We start from the raw sequence: 15,601 nt of genomic DNA on the forward strand, positions 1-15,601 counted from the left end.
CCCAACACCGAATAAGCTGTTAACATGGAAAGTAAATATTCCACTAATATTCCCATTTACATGTAGCCATGCAAAATAAGATTTTCAGCGGTGGCGGACTTGTTGGACCGTGTGAACACAGCATTACTCTTTCATTCGTTCAACCAGCATCTTTAAAAGGTCAGTGTAGCAATGTTTGCGCATATCCAAAAACCTGTTGATATCCATGTCTTGGATAATGTTTAAAAGGTTTCTTCTTCTTATTGGGTCAGCACTCTGTGCATATCAATGCACAGAGCTGACCATAAGCCATAAACAGACAAGAGGCTGTAAACTACGGTAAAAACCCAGATGGAGACACTTATTCCGAATGTGTTGTATACATGTCCAAAAACCCGAATAATACTAGAATATCCCACAATGAGAACATATCTGTTGCTTGCGAGTGAAAAGCGCCTCTGATACGTTTGCGGTCGAGACACCAGGTAAGAAGCTAAGACGACGATGCTGCTCTATTCTGAACATGGGCATTATTACCATTATAAATTATTATTATCAAAAACACACAAAATAAATCTAACTTTAAAGCAAGGGATCTCTGTATTTCTGTCTGTATGTATGTCCTTCAATTTTCCCAAAAACCGTTCATCCGATCGACTTTGCACTTGGCGGGTGTATTGCTGAGGACCAAAGGAAGTGTGTTGTTGAGAGCTTGACATCTACAGGACATATTTATTAGTAGTGCATTATGTAAACACTGTGTAGTATATTGCTGTACATGCTGTTTCACAGTTGTTTAACGTATGGTTATTGGCTGAAATATCCCTCTAAAGTAATATAAATAAACAAAAATAAAGGACAGACCCAAATGGTAACTTATCTCCCTGACTAACACAATAGCTCACTTTTTTAGCTTAGCAACCAGTTTCATTTTTGTCCTGTTGAGCTGAATGTTGTTAAGGGTCTCATAAAACATGGAAAGAATGCTTATCTGACCAAGCAGAATGCTTGGCTGGCACTACCCATTGTATAAACCTTGTTAGCGTTGTTTTCCTCTCCTCTTCTGTTTTTACCTTTTCAGAGTTATTCCCCCTTGATGCTGGTCTGCATTTGCGGTGGGGGGTGAGCAAGGACGATTCATTCCCTCTGGGGAAAGAAAAGCAAACAATTCACCAGTGATAGAGAGACTTTTCCCAGGAAAAAAAACGAGTCTTAGTAGGACATTGTCTCGGTTTATAGAGAACATAGGTCAGGGATAGAATGTGCCGGGCCCCTCTGTCTGTGGTGGCTGGCTGCTGATAAATGACCTCAACCAACAGCCTCCAGTCTTGTGCAGTGTCCAGCTGAAATACCCAGGAGCTCTGCTCCAATCCCCTCCATGTGGCGAATATGTTGTTTACAAGCCTGATTGGATTGCTATTGCTCACCCATTGTGAGTGTAACTGTCATCAGAGTATGCAAATGGCCCAAATGGCTTATTACAATCAGTCTACTTTGCACGACAGTCAAAACTGCATGTAAAACGCACTTCTTTCCCATTTCTTTCTCCTTTCAAAAAAGTAGTACATACACCCCAAAATGACAAATCTACTTTTCAGACTAATGTCAGTCTGAGCACTAAATATGGTTGTATCTTAATTGAAATGTTCCAAAAGAGGACACAATGACCAAATAATTACTCTGATAACCATACAGCATAAACAGTGCTGTAAATCAAACAATGGGGCTTTGGGTGTTAAAAGTAAAATATTGACTTCATTATTTTCACTCCATTCACCATGTATTTAGGATGCTCCATATTTACAACAACTTTAAGCCACTAAACTATGGTTGCAACTAACTATAAGGCTATTCTGTGCATAAATCCCAATTTTGCAAGGTACTTGTTTTGTCAGTCTAAAACCCAAATATATATATATATATATATATATATATATATATATATATATATATATATATATATATATATATATATTTGAAATCATAAAAGCAGCTTATTTTCACATTTGACCAGCTGAGATCAGAATATTTTGGCTTAAATGAATAACCAATTTGTTGTCAGTAAACTTCCTGTTAATCAACTATTATATAGATAATTCTAACACATTGAAGATATTAAGTGAAAAAGCTGTCCAGCATCAAATTGCAAAGAGAAGTTTGTATAATGGTAGAGCCCAAAACAGAGCTTACAGGAAAGTAAAAATTGGAACTTACATTCATCAGATAGCTATAAACAAGACTCTAAATGAATGCTAATGTGCTAGTGTTTCAATAGGCAACTGTTTTTTAACACATTTGCCATGACAACCTAATAAGGTGATCATACATAAATGAATGCTAATTCATCTTAAATTTTCCACTGCCTCGTAATTCTGCCAATGCAGCACCAAGCAGCTTTGCGCCACTTGGTAGCCACCAAAATAAATGCCAAATGAGCTACTTAAGTCTCAGGATTATATCATATCTAATCACTGCATGTCATATTTAGACCTTTAAATTTGGAAGATTGCACACATACAGAGGGCCTAAAGAGAGCAGCAGCATTTTTCCACTTGCAGCAGGGCCACCAGAGCTTTGTCTGTGGGGAACATCTAGGAAATAATGAGGTAAATATTGGACCCTTGAATACTTTGATTGTGCTGCACAAGATGTTTGCAGTAATTTAATGGTCATTGTTTGCTCACATTAGATCTCAACTGACCTCGTTATGGGTCAAAACTGTTTTGGGGGAGAACCTGAAGCAGCAGTGATAAAAAAAAGTCATACAAAGTTTTTCTGTAGAGAGAATATGATTTTCATTGTTAGATAAACTAATAACTGTCTATGATAGCATTGAATTCAACCTGCGCTTCTCTTCTTTTCTCACACTAATTCTGTACTGTAGTCATACCAGATAAATGAAATAATAAATTTAAATTTCCTGAGACTATTACCTTAACAAATTGTGGGTATTGCTCAGTCGTTTGCTACAGGCTATATTTGAGATAATACGGTGGCTGAGGTTGGAAATGTATCAAAATCTTAATATAATGGAGACATGGACTTATTGAGTTTTTTTAATGGTATATCCTAAAGCTGTGAATATTGCAAAAACATTATCACATCTCTTGTGTCTTTCTCCAATTTGTCTCATACAATGTTCATCATTTATGGTTCAGTTTAGAAAGACTAATTTCTCCTTTGAGTTATACTTGGAACAACATAATATCATTTTATCAGAGACCATATGTCCTTGCAATACTGAAATTACACAGCAGTGGGATTTTAAACAGCAGACAACAGACTGCAGTGAGATTTAATGGAGTGACTGCAGATGGACGAATGGTTAGAGCTAATGCAGCAGTGAGACGAACTGAACTGGTTAAATATAGTATATTCAGCGCTTGTGTGGCAGTTTGTGTGACAGACTGTGTGTGTGTGTGTGTGTGTGTGTGTGTGTGTGTGTGTGTGTGTGTGCGCGTGCTTGGCTGTGAGGCATGGCCAGATGCTGTTTTGGGACAAGCTCTCCGGAGAATAAAAGGCCTGGCTCTCTTAAGACCTCATCAGCTGCTATCAAGAATGGGACAGTGCAGAGAAAACCAAATTACATGTGATCACAAACACCGAATAAATGGAATGTTGTGATTTGAGGGTGCTGCTAGAAAATGACTGACACCAGGGGAGGCTGCAGGGACCTGAGCTGTCACAACTCAGGCCAGGGAGATGTAAAAGAGAAAAATAAAATCATAAGAAGTGTGAGAAGATAAATGCTCTGCACTTATATGGTGCTTTTCTACCTTAACAGACAAAGCCCTTTACTAAGTTGCCTCTAAATGATACATGTCATAGGTGCTGGCCTGCCTTATTGGGAGCAAGCTGGGGTTCAGTGTCTGGACACTTTGACAGGAGGAGCAGAGGATCAAACTGTCCACCCTGCGATTAATAGACAACCCATTCTACCTCCTAAGCCAACCTAATACCTAAAACATTAGAACTATGTTTGAGGTCCAGTGTCTCATATTTTTCACACCTTTTTATTTGATGCTGCATCATTACCCACAGGGCGCACACTGGCCGTATCCTTACACTGGGTCATTAGATTTGTTTAAAAATGCATAAAAACTCACCTTCCCTGCATTAGGCCCATATCTCTCTTTTATTACTATTTTTTTTAAATATTTTTACGGCTTTCATGGGAATATCTGAAAAGCTGGACTTAAAAATCCTGCATGTTACATTCACAGTAGTCTGGATCAACAGAAGTACATCTCCAGGATAATCGCCTGACACGGCTCTCTTTCCGCTCTCTGTGTGTTGCCGTTCTCAAACTCTTTTCGCTTCGGGAAACAACAAACTTCAAGCTAGCAGGCTACACGCTGAAAATTGCAAGTTTCGAAGAAGATTGGGATGGTGCAACAAGGCAGGTCTGCTTGGTTCTTTCGGGGAATGGTTGTAAAGGTTTACAAAGAATATGTTTACTGCATTTACTTTCTAACTGGGATGTTTTGGGACAGATTGGCAAGGATTGCTTTGGATGAAGCACATGGTGATACACTGGTAAGAGCAAATCACGTTAAACAATGTATCCAGCTAATTGAATTAGGTCATGTTACTGTATTGTGTGAACAGTTAACTTCATTTAATATTGTATGTGGTGTTTTCTTTTGTGGGGTGCAAATGTTTCACCAAAACAAGTTTTTTCCTGAGCCTATTTATAGGGGAAGGTCGCATGCACTTTGATGTATGTGATCTCACCAGTTTGTGCAATAGAATATATTTTTTGAGTTAATTTAAAGTATTCATCATTGCAAATGATATGTTGATGTACAGTATATACATGCAAATGGTATTTTAAGAGGAAAAAGGAAACGCTTTTCTAAATGTAGAATTGATTTTTCTTCTTACTAGTGGTTGTTTACCTCATAATATTCACTAACTGAAGGTCATATTTTCCACACCTTTTTATTTGACGCTGCATCATTACCCAAAGGGCGCATGCTGGTTGTATCCTTACACTGGGTGACTAGATGTGTTTAAGAATGCATATAAAACTCACCCCACCTGCATAAGACTGTATTTACTCAGTGGCCATATCTCTCTGAAAAGCTGGACTTGAAAATCCTGCTGGTTTCATTCACAGTAGAAATCCAAAAGAGCAATTCAGGTAAGCATCAAGATTAACATCTCATTTATTTTCCCCGAGGAGAAAAAACTTTTTGGTCCATACTGCTGCTAAATAAACTGATGAACAGTACACAATGTTTCACCACTACTAAGAACCCATAAACTAGCGTTTTCTGTGATTTTTGATCATTAGTGGATGCTGCTCTGCAGTGCGATCACCAGATGTTTTGACACCCTTCCAGCTTCTTCCTCTCCCTTAATATTCTCACAAGGGTCCTCTCCTGGTTTTATTTTTAACTGGCATGTATAAATTAATTACTTGAGAAGGAGCAACAAATGATGCTCCTCTGTGGAAATAATAGCATCATGCACTCTGCTTTGCCCCAGTGCAGCACTTTCAAGATCACACACACATACAAACATACATGCAAAAATATGCACCTGCTCATAAATCTCTCCCCCCAGAGGGACCCACTGTAGCTAATTGTGGTCATGTAACTTGTGTGTAGCTACGTTGTTTAGCCTGAAAAAGAGCAGTGCGTAGCAAGCAACAATGTCATAGAGATCTCCTCCAGATGTATATCTAAAGGCATCAACTATTGAAAGGCTTTTTATACAGTTGAATATGTCTTCTGGGTTAATAGACACCACAGTATTGGCTTATCTATACAAGCTGTAAACTGGTTTGGCAACTCCCTGTTAGGTAAAGAACGTGTGTCGGTATGCTGGGTCTTCTTCCTTTCGCTCTGTATTAAGGAGCATGCCTCAGGGTTCTATACTAGGACCATTAATATTATTACAAATAATCTTTGTGATAACGTATCAACTGCATTGAACCAGTTTTATGCTGATGATACTGTTATCTATTGCTCTTTACAAACCCTTGAATTCCCTCAATGTGCCTACGATGTTCCTTTAGTTCAGTTCCTTACTACTACCCTTCCCAGGCTTTCAACTGCCCAAGGAGTTAAAATTTAAATGGTCTCAAATTATTTATGTATGATATTAATCAAATTGAACACCTTAATTGTTATTAATTCTGGTTTCTTCTTCCAGGGTAGGGAAACACCTGGTATCAGCAACTTTTGTTATCATTGTTGGATGATCTGCTCTTCATGACTACACTGCTTTATGTCTAAAATTGTTGGCTGCTGTATACCACTGGGCTTTATGTTATGGTCTGTGTTCTACAGATTGGTCTGATGTTTTAGCTGGTTTATGTTTTAATACTACCCTCTTGGCCAGGTCTTTCTTGGAAATTACATTTTAATCTCACAAAGACTTTTACCTGATTAAAAAAATGAATAATGAAAAAAGGGCAGAAAGTAAATGTACCATATCTTATGTCATTCAGATCCTTCATGATAATGATGAAGTATGAATTGAGTGCTTTAGACTACTGTTTTAAAGCATACAGGAAGCAATAAATTGCCCCTCACAGTTATTGTTTACGCTTCAACGCAGGAAAAAATATGCTTCCATAAGCACCAACTTTGCCTTTTCTTACACTGCATAAATACTTTTAAAGCAGATTTGATTGAATCTATGTTCCATTATTAAGGAGTGCATTATGAATTCATCCTTTACCACTCACAGGCACTCAGTCACCCTTGACATAAAAATCTTCTAAGACACAGTCCATTCGCTGAAGGATTGTTCAGTAAATTAACCAAATCCCCAACTGCAGAAGTGTCAGGTAATGATTTCCCTAATTACACTTTAATTCAATTTTGTACTATATTGACACCCTTCAGTGCATCTCTGACTCTCAGCCTGTCTCCCGGCATTACTCTCTCGTCCCTAAAGAGGCAGGAAACAGCTCAGCACTGATGTCTTCCCTTCATGGTCTGTTTGTGGCTGCCGCAGTCAGAAGCTGACTCTCTGAGCTTCTGTTTTGAATCAAGACCAAGCATTTGGAGGATTGTTTGATTGTAAATGTGTAAACATCAGCCATGCCCCAGCCATTTGTCTCTCCAGTGCTCCACTACGCCACTATAAAAAAACTTTTATTACCAAGACTTATGCCTTTGGGTCATGCTGGTGGCTTGTATGTTTTTTTAGTGCTTGTAAATGCTAAATAAAAAAAAAGAAGACACATCACATTTGTTGCCATCCGCCCCAAACTGATTCACTTAATACTAAGCATCTATTGACACTGAAATCTGCATTACAGCAAACTAGTGTCTGTCATAGCTTTTGTTTTTGATAAGAATGACATAGAGCAAAGGTGGCAAAGGTGTTTTTCCTCGTGCAATACTGGCAGTAGAATCTGACAAAACTGTCACCAGTGTCTGGAGAGAGCTGTGCCAGTCTGAAACTGTTGTGTCAGGGAAGAGTGATGCGCATAGTCAGGTGGATATCTTAACTTCACAAGCTACTAGCTGTTTTTTCCAGGCTGGAATTATGGTTTTGCAAAGATGCAGGCGTCTGCAGGTCTAAATGTGCATGTGCAAAGGTGTAATGAGTAACTGTACAGTGGGTCACAGAGGCTCGCAAAGGAGCCGACACGCACACACCTCTGAAATCTCAACCACCTTTTGTATTTATATAGCTCCTGTTGGTAGGCTGGTGAAAAACAAAACACCATAAATGTCAAACTCAAAATCTGTTCAAGTATAAAAAGAAACAACCATGCAAACCTCTACAAATGAGGCATGTGCATGTTTGCTTAAGTGCCTTCCAGAGAGGCATGTTCCAGCCTTTATGGTTAGAGTTAGGGTATTATGGTAAAACATATGTGAATTGCTGGATGATGCCTGATTGTTGCAGGAAAAGTTGAGTCACGTTCAGGCCGGAAGCCCCTCCATTTTTGTCAGAGCTGCCTGTGTCAGTACCCCTTTTCTGTCAATACAATGATTTTATTGAACTTAATGACAAGTCTATTCTTTTTTTTACACAGTGCTAATGCTGGTTTCAACATGCCCCTTATGACTGATGTAGCCAGAGCACAGTGGGTATGAATCAAACAATCTTTTTATCTTGGTTTATATAATCATTATCAGTCAATTAAAAAATACATTATGTCATGTGTAGCTGATATCATTGCTGATTGGATTGGGAGTTTGCTGTCATTAGAATATAATTCCGTTATTGTCAGTGCATAACTGTACAATGAAATTAAAGTAGCAATTTTGATGGTGCATTGACGCATATCAAACAGTTAAAATTGCTGAGATATTGCACTTATGGATGTTGCACATTTGCTGAGTTGTAGTGGCCCCATATACAAGTTATGTACTTGTACTGATGTATGGTTGGGGATAAATTATACAATACAGAAGTTTATTTCAGATATGCAACCCACACATCCATGCACAGTGACATTTAGCAGTATACAGTTTTCTGTAACCTTCACTTTTTGTTTGATGCACCAAAAGTAGTCCCACTAATTTAAAATCTTTTATTAATGTTTTATTTTGCGTGAATTTTATTGGTCTCTTAACAGAACTCCTCCATGTGTGGTTGTATATAATTTAAGATTTATTTTAGCTTTAGAATTTACATTTTCTTCAGCCTCATAAAAACTTGGTATATTTCTTCAACCTGCCTCCCTCCCTCCTTGTCTGCAAGAGTGTCGGCCAGCTTGCCCTCTGCAATAGATCCCAATCTTTATTCGAACAAATCTCAGAAAAAGGGCCACCGAGAGCACCATGTCTGGCACTACGGGCTTCCTGTAATGCTGCATCATCTGAGCCATAATAAACTCAAACTCGCTGATCTCAGAGGAGCATGCAGAATACATTTACATACAGAGGAACACGCTAACATATGGGATGCCCGCAAACATATGCATGGTATTGTGTATGCTTGCACATTTTATCCATAACAGGCAATATGTTTTCCTCACCCACACTATTGTCAGGGAAATTAGCATAGCTCCCTCAATACGTTTCCAGTGGATTTTCTGTGAGACACACAGAGAGAAAACAAATGGCAAAAAAACTAAAAGAAAGAAAGAAAAGGAACGTGCTGTGCGGAGAGACAGATGGAACAGGTGCAAATATGCACACAAAGAGGCCAAACAGAGAAGCCAGTGTCAAGCTCATGGAGGCGGTTGTGTGAGAGCAGAAATATTTAGAAGGCTAAAAACAGTGGTGGCACTTAGACTCCACATCCATCACAGAGGAGACTGCTGTGTTTGTCCAAAGGAGAGGGTTGTGTGTGTGTGAGCAGACTGCAAAGATAGCTAACTAGGTGGCTGGCCAGGAGACGAAAATCTTGTGGATTACACACACTGGGGTGTGTGTGTGTGTGTGTGTGTGTGTGTGTGTGTGTGTGTGTGTGTGTGTGTGTGTGTGTGTGTGTGTATACGAGGCTTTCCAATATGGTAGATTAACCCATCGGGCAGTTAGGCAGCAAGAAATGACAGAATCCCCTGACAGTTATAGACATTTTAATCAGATTAGAACAAAAGCAAAAGACATAACAATACAAACAGTAGAGCAATAGTCAGTTTAATAGCTGCTGAATGAAGCAGTGGTATTGTAATGCCAATTTGATACACTGTCTGCTAGAAATTGCATCTATTTATTTATTTCCTACCCATGTGCAACAGCAAAGATCTTTTGAAAGTGATAATGCTGGCCGCATTACATTTTATAAAATCAACATTATAAGGAAACATTTCATCTGATACTGCAAACGTTGCAAATTTTTTATATTGATTGTACCTGCAAAACACAACATAAACATATTAATTTTGTCTCTTAAAAATACTGTATATACTTGTAGCGCATAGTGCATGATAAACATTGTTTTTCACTGAGAGGATGTATCTATCCATGCAACACAGAGTTGATGCTATTATTATTTTATAAAGGTTAATTAGATGACTTTGTAGCCGTTTCAGAACAGTAACTATTGGACCTTGTGCTGAGATAATTTTTTTAACTAAGTACGTTTTCTGACTTACATCTGTCTGAACTAGATATCAAATAAGACTATTAATTTTGACATCATAATGAACCATAGTCTTTTGTGTCAAAGTCACTAAAGCCTAAGAATTGTCAGATATTTGTCTGGTGGCAGAAGATAATTGCTCTTTTAAGCTGTTGCTTTAGCTTCCAGAAGGTCTCTGAAATGTCACTGCCTTCAGTGCTGAATATCTGAGCTCTGACTGGTGCCATTACAAGACCATTTGTTAGGCCACAACAGCTCAGTGCCTGTAAAGGTTTCTGCTTCCACTGGATCTGTTCCAAAGTTGTCAGTGCTAACATACAAAGCCAATAGATTTCCAGCATACAGGTTGGGACCCATGTGGGAGTCCGGCCCTGCAGGACTGAAAGACTGAGTAACATTTCAACTTGGCTGTAAGTGATTTTCCCCACATAACTGAAATGTCCTTGTAGCCAGTTTTGAAGGCTGGAATGAATTCTCACCTACATTTAAAACTAATGTAACACACATGTCTACGCCAGAAAAATGACACTTGTCCATTGTTAAAATGCTGTAAATGACATTAGTTTACAATTGTGTTACAAAACAGTCGATTTGCTCGTCCATGATGGCGAGCGTTCTTGAACTAACAGACAGGGCTATTAGTTCAGTGAAAATGTTGTTTTGGGAAGTGTAGCCGGATCTTTTGCAGAAACATGCAAATTAAAAAATAAAAAGGTTTGATTTTCAATTCATGGGCCTATTTTAAAAAGGTTATGCAACTCCTAACAAAGAGTTTTGCCTTGACTACCTATGTTTCCATTCAATAGTCAAGTGAATTTTAAGCAAAATGAAGAGAGGTCTTCAGGAATTTGGTTCAATTTAGCAAGTTTGAATTGTTTTTTCATGTCCGTATTGGGTATTGGCCATGTTTCATGCTGTTACCTCAGATTCTATCCAACTTTGCCTGCATGGAGACATTTGCATCTGACTGTAATGTAATTAACTTCAAGTGCAATTTTGCTTAAAAGAAAAGAAAAAAACATGGAGGGAGAGAATAGATTGTTGTCACTGAGCTTTCTGGATCCCTTAAGAAAGGAGGGGGGACAGTATCCCTCCTTGACATTCAGTGAATAATCTACTCTCCAAAGAGGACGTCCTTGCAAGATAACAAAATGCCACGCATGTCAAATTGGTGAGAAAATGACTGTCCAGCAGAGCACAACAGGCTTACCGCCAACACCACCGCACGGTTTCTATCACCATTCCCTTCAAAAGATGCCTCCCCGCCTGGCCCGAGAGCCGTGTGCCAACACTTCTGTTGTCTTCGAAGGCTCGTGGAGAGCGAGGGAAGAAGGAGAAACTGTGCGCCTCTCATTGTGATGGTCGGAATTAGAGTCTCGGCATAATGTTCAAGTCATTTTCACAGCATATGTTGTAGAAAATTACAGCTGCCTGGTGTGAAAACTGGAGCACCGTGCACCACCAGATCTTAGAAAAGATTGCCAATGAATGTGTGTTTGATGGGAATATATAACTCTCGGTTGGTTTATGACATCTTGTTCCTATTCATGTTTCACTGTGTACCTCAAGTTGTTTCTTTACCTCTATTATTAGTATTTACATTGGATACAAAACATGCACCAGAATCAGTGATAGGTTGATGATTGAAGACTTGAGCTAAGTTCCATCTGCCACTTCCAACTCTATGCCAATGCCTCATTGAAAGTAAAGCACCTTTTATAGAGAGACAGAAAGAGAAAAGGGACCATTTCTGTGACAATAAATAAATGGGCTCCTGTTGTTGTCAACTTGATATGTGTTTTGCTCAAGTTTTTTTGCCATTTGTTACGACATGGTGCATTGAAGGAACAACCAGAACAACTATTGAGAGAAGGGGCTTAATGACCTCTTTGCCTTACTCAATTTTCAATGTCCTATATAATCAATTTTTCCTCCAAGGGTCTTACTTGTTGCTTTGTAAAGTGTTTCTGCTTTTTGGCTTGCTATTTCTACAAATAATCAAATAAATACTGCACAGTCCCCCAAGGACAATGAGTTGTTTGTTTTCTAAATGGAAAATACTCAATATTTATTCTGTTATTTATTTGTTCTGTTATCGCAGGATACGGGTGGTGTAGTGGTAAATAATTCTGGGTAAATTATAATCATCACAAGGCAAAACAGCCACAAATATAAGCAAATATTAATTATTTTATCCACAAAACCCAAGACCCAATTTTCAAGTAATATAAAAGTCTTCATCAGATATATATATATATATATCTGTATATATTGATAATTTGTTTGTTCCTTCCAAAACAACCCAAATTACCTGTAGAATTCTTTTTCATGAGTGTTCTCTGACTTAATCAGTTAAATACACTTCACAGTTTTCGTAAGATCAGTGTCATTGTTAAAAGAAAGCAACATTAACTGTTGGTATGAGAGATGATGTCCAATGTTGAAGTCATTTGAATTCCCAAACATCCAAAAAATTCAACAAAATGAAATGAAGCTGAATACAAACTAATGAAAGCTGCAGCCTCACAGAAACCTGCCACCACCTCGCTCCCTCATTTAAGTAAATGACCTTCAGCCTCACCTAACTGGAACTTACCACCTGCCCAGGTAAGTACAGGCTAAGCTAAACAGAGATCAAGCATCAAAATCATACAAAGTAATTCACAAGACATTGATGTAAGATGTCTCAGTGACTGTTGACATCAAAATGAACCTATGGATGCACATATATACTGATGAGCGCACCGGATTTAATAAAATGAAATTAACTATTTTATCTATCGCCCTACATCTTAACAGTGCCCAGCCCCTCCCTGTTAAGAGGACATAGTCATGCAAACCTGTTTTGACTATCCCTGATTGAGCAGTGGTTCTACCCTAAAAACCAATACAACACACAAAATAAGGTAGACCCCTTTCAACAGACGTCTTATAAAAAATATAATGTAAAAAATGACTAATAAAAATAATAATTAAAGCTTGTGTTCTTAATATAACCTGACTGATAATGTTTCAGAGACACAAAACATTTGACTGAATTAATAATTAAACAGACAAACAAACACTGTTAATAATTGGGAACAGGGCCTAGGGAAAAGAGTTTTTCCCTACAAAAGACTACACTGTGAAACACTGAATAGTTTTATCTTTGCCTAACACCTACCCCAAAATAGCTGTTTGTAGTAGCAAAATGCATTAGGTCCAATAAATGTGACACTTTATATACTTTAATCTTAAAATAACTAAATTATTCTCATGCTCTTAATGGATGTGAAGAGCCCGGAAGACAGGGGACTCAGCCAGGCAAAGACTCTAATGCATGCGCTCTATGGGCCCAAAGATTCTGAGGTAAAATAAAAACTATCTGCGTATGCACCCAGTGAGCAACCTTCAGTGGTGTGAATGGGCTTCATCTCAGAACATGGAGCCCATTCATGCATGGTGAATACTGCCAAGCTTGAATGAAAAATAGGTTTGGCGTGGCATGAATGCATCATGATTGCCTGGCCACACCGGGAAGAGGCTCGTGAAATTAATTTGCATTTAGTGTTGGAGCTTGATGACATAGTGAGGAAAGGTCTACTGGCATTGCTTGGCATTGGTGCGCACTGTCAGGATGGTTTGCAAAATGGCTAGTGGCTCAAATTTGTATCTCAAAGCTAACCAAATTTGAATCCTGCATTAAAACCTAAATGGGTAACACTTTATAACAACCATCACTAATAAATGGTAAATTGATAGTTAATTAAACTTTAATTAATAATTATTTTACTGTTAACTAACAACAAAATGATAAATAATAATGTTTAGTAATTATTAGTTATGCTTTAATTTATATTATTTTAACAGCATATTGTTTTTCACATTTAAACATTTTATAAATTATATTAACATTTTTGTTAATGATTAAGACAATAATATAAACCGTCAATAAACATTATTTAGATTCCTATTATAAAGTTGCATCTGATGAAAATAATACCTTGTTAATGGTTAATAAAGACTTTGTTCAGCATCCATAAACATTATTTAGAGCTATTATCAGTGCTCAAATAATCAAATAATCATCTCTTTTATAGATCGCCAAAAAAAGATTTAATGGGGCCAAATTAATTTTACTTGATGCTTTATAAACCATTTATTAATCATTAACTTATTATTATATGCATTAATTGCAACTTTATAATAGCCATTCAAATAATGTTTATAGACGGTTTACAAATCAATTATTAACCACTGACCAAGTATTAACTATCTATCTGAAGTTATCAACTTATTATTGTATATGACACTAAACTAATGATAAAATATCATTAATTACAACATTACTAATAATTAGTAAATCATTGTCTTTTAACAGTAAAATACCTATTAACTAAAGATAAGATAAGATAAAATAAGATACTTTATTATCCCACACTGTGACATTCCTGTGCTACAGCAGCTCAAAAGAAACACAATGTACACACATCCGAATAACACAAATACACATTTAGTAGACACAGGAGAAAAAAATATACTTAAAGATACAACAATCAGTTATAATAATAATAGTAATAAAAACAGACATATTTACACAATAAACACTCTTATATAGACAGACAGTATATATATATACACAGATATACATGAACAGAAATGACATATTGCACAGTTGGAGGTAACAAAGAGTGATAAATAAATATGCATAGTGCAGTATATTGTAGAATAAGATTTGTTAACTATCTTATCATTAATAAGATTCGTTAACTATCAATATACCATTTATTAGTGATGGTTATTATAAAGTGTTACCGTCTCTAATCAAGGCATCATGAACTGTGTATGATATTGTACGAAAAACCCATGCACAATTTGTACAATATCATATGAAATTACACCGATCGCCGACCAGTCACGTGATGAAGTTTAGCCGATAGGTCACATGACAGTAAAATTTAGCAGTTTTTACAGTTAAGTTTAGCCGACAAAAGGTGATTGTGGGCCAGGGACCGGTCTCCTTGAGGTAATGTTGTTTCATTGGCTTTCGTAGGCTTAGCCGACATAAGGTTACCGACGTAAGGTTACCGCCATGCGGCGACGACAGTTAAGTTTACACACCAAAACGACTTTAGAAAAAAGATTGTGGTTTGGGGTAAAACACCGGTCCCCTTAAGTAGTGTTCCTGGGACACTTAACACCCATTTCCTGGGTGAAAGTCTTGTGTTTTCCCCTTAACTTCTTTTAGTAGGACTGTTCGTTATTTATATAAAGTGCCACCGGAGGAGTTCTGGTATCTTTAGTAAAATTAGACTTGACCCTCCCTTCACCAGTAAAAAAAAATTCTATGACCTTCCAAAATGATTGTGAAAAGAAGCATGACCCTCACCATCAATTTATGGATGCCTTCTGTACTGGTTAGCACTTAGCAAAGATGTGCAGATGCCCTTCATTTTTTACAGCCATCACGTACATGATTTAACCTCTGCCTTCTCATCTTACACATCCCACTCCTCTGTTATTGTGTGGTGGCCATTTCAGTAGATTTACTCACTAAATCTGTCTTGGAACGCAATAGACAGACGTGGCGGAATGCCCCGACACTTAAATTCAACTAAAATGTAACAGTGAACACTCAGTG

Source organism: Sander vitreus, chromosome 9 (genome assembly GCF_031162955.1).
Source record: "Sander vitreus isolate 19-12246 chromosome 9, sanVit1, whole genome shotgun sequence".
Taxonomy (NCBI): Eukaryota; Metazoa; Chordata; class Actinopteri; order Perciformes; family Percidae; genus Sander; species Sander vitreus.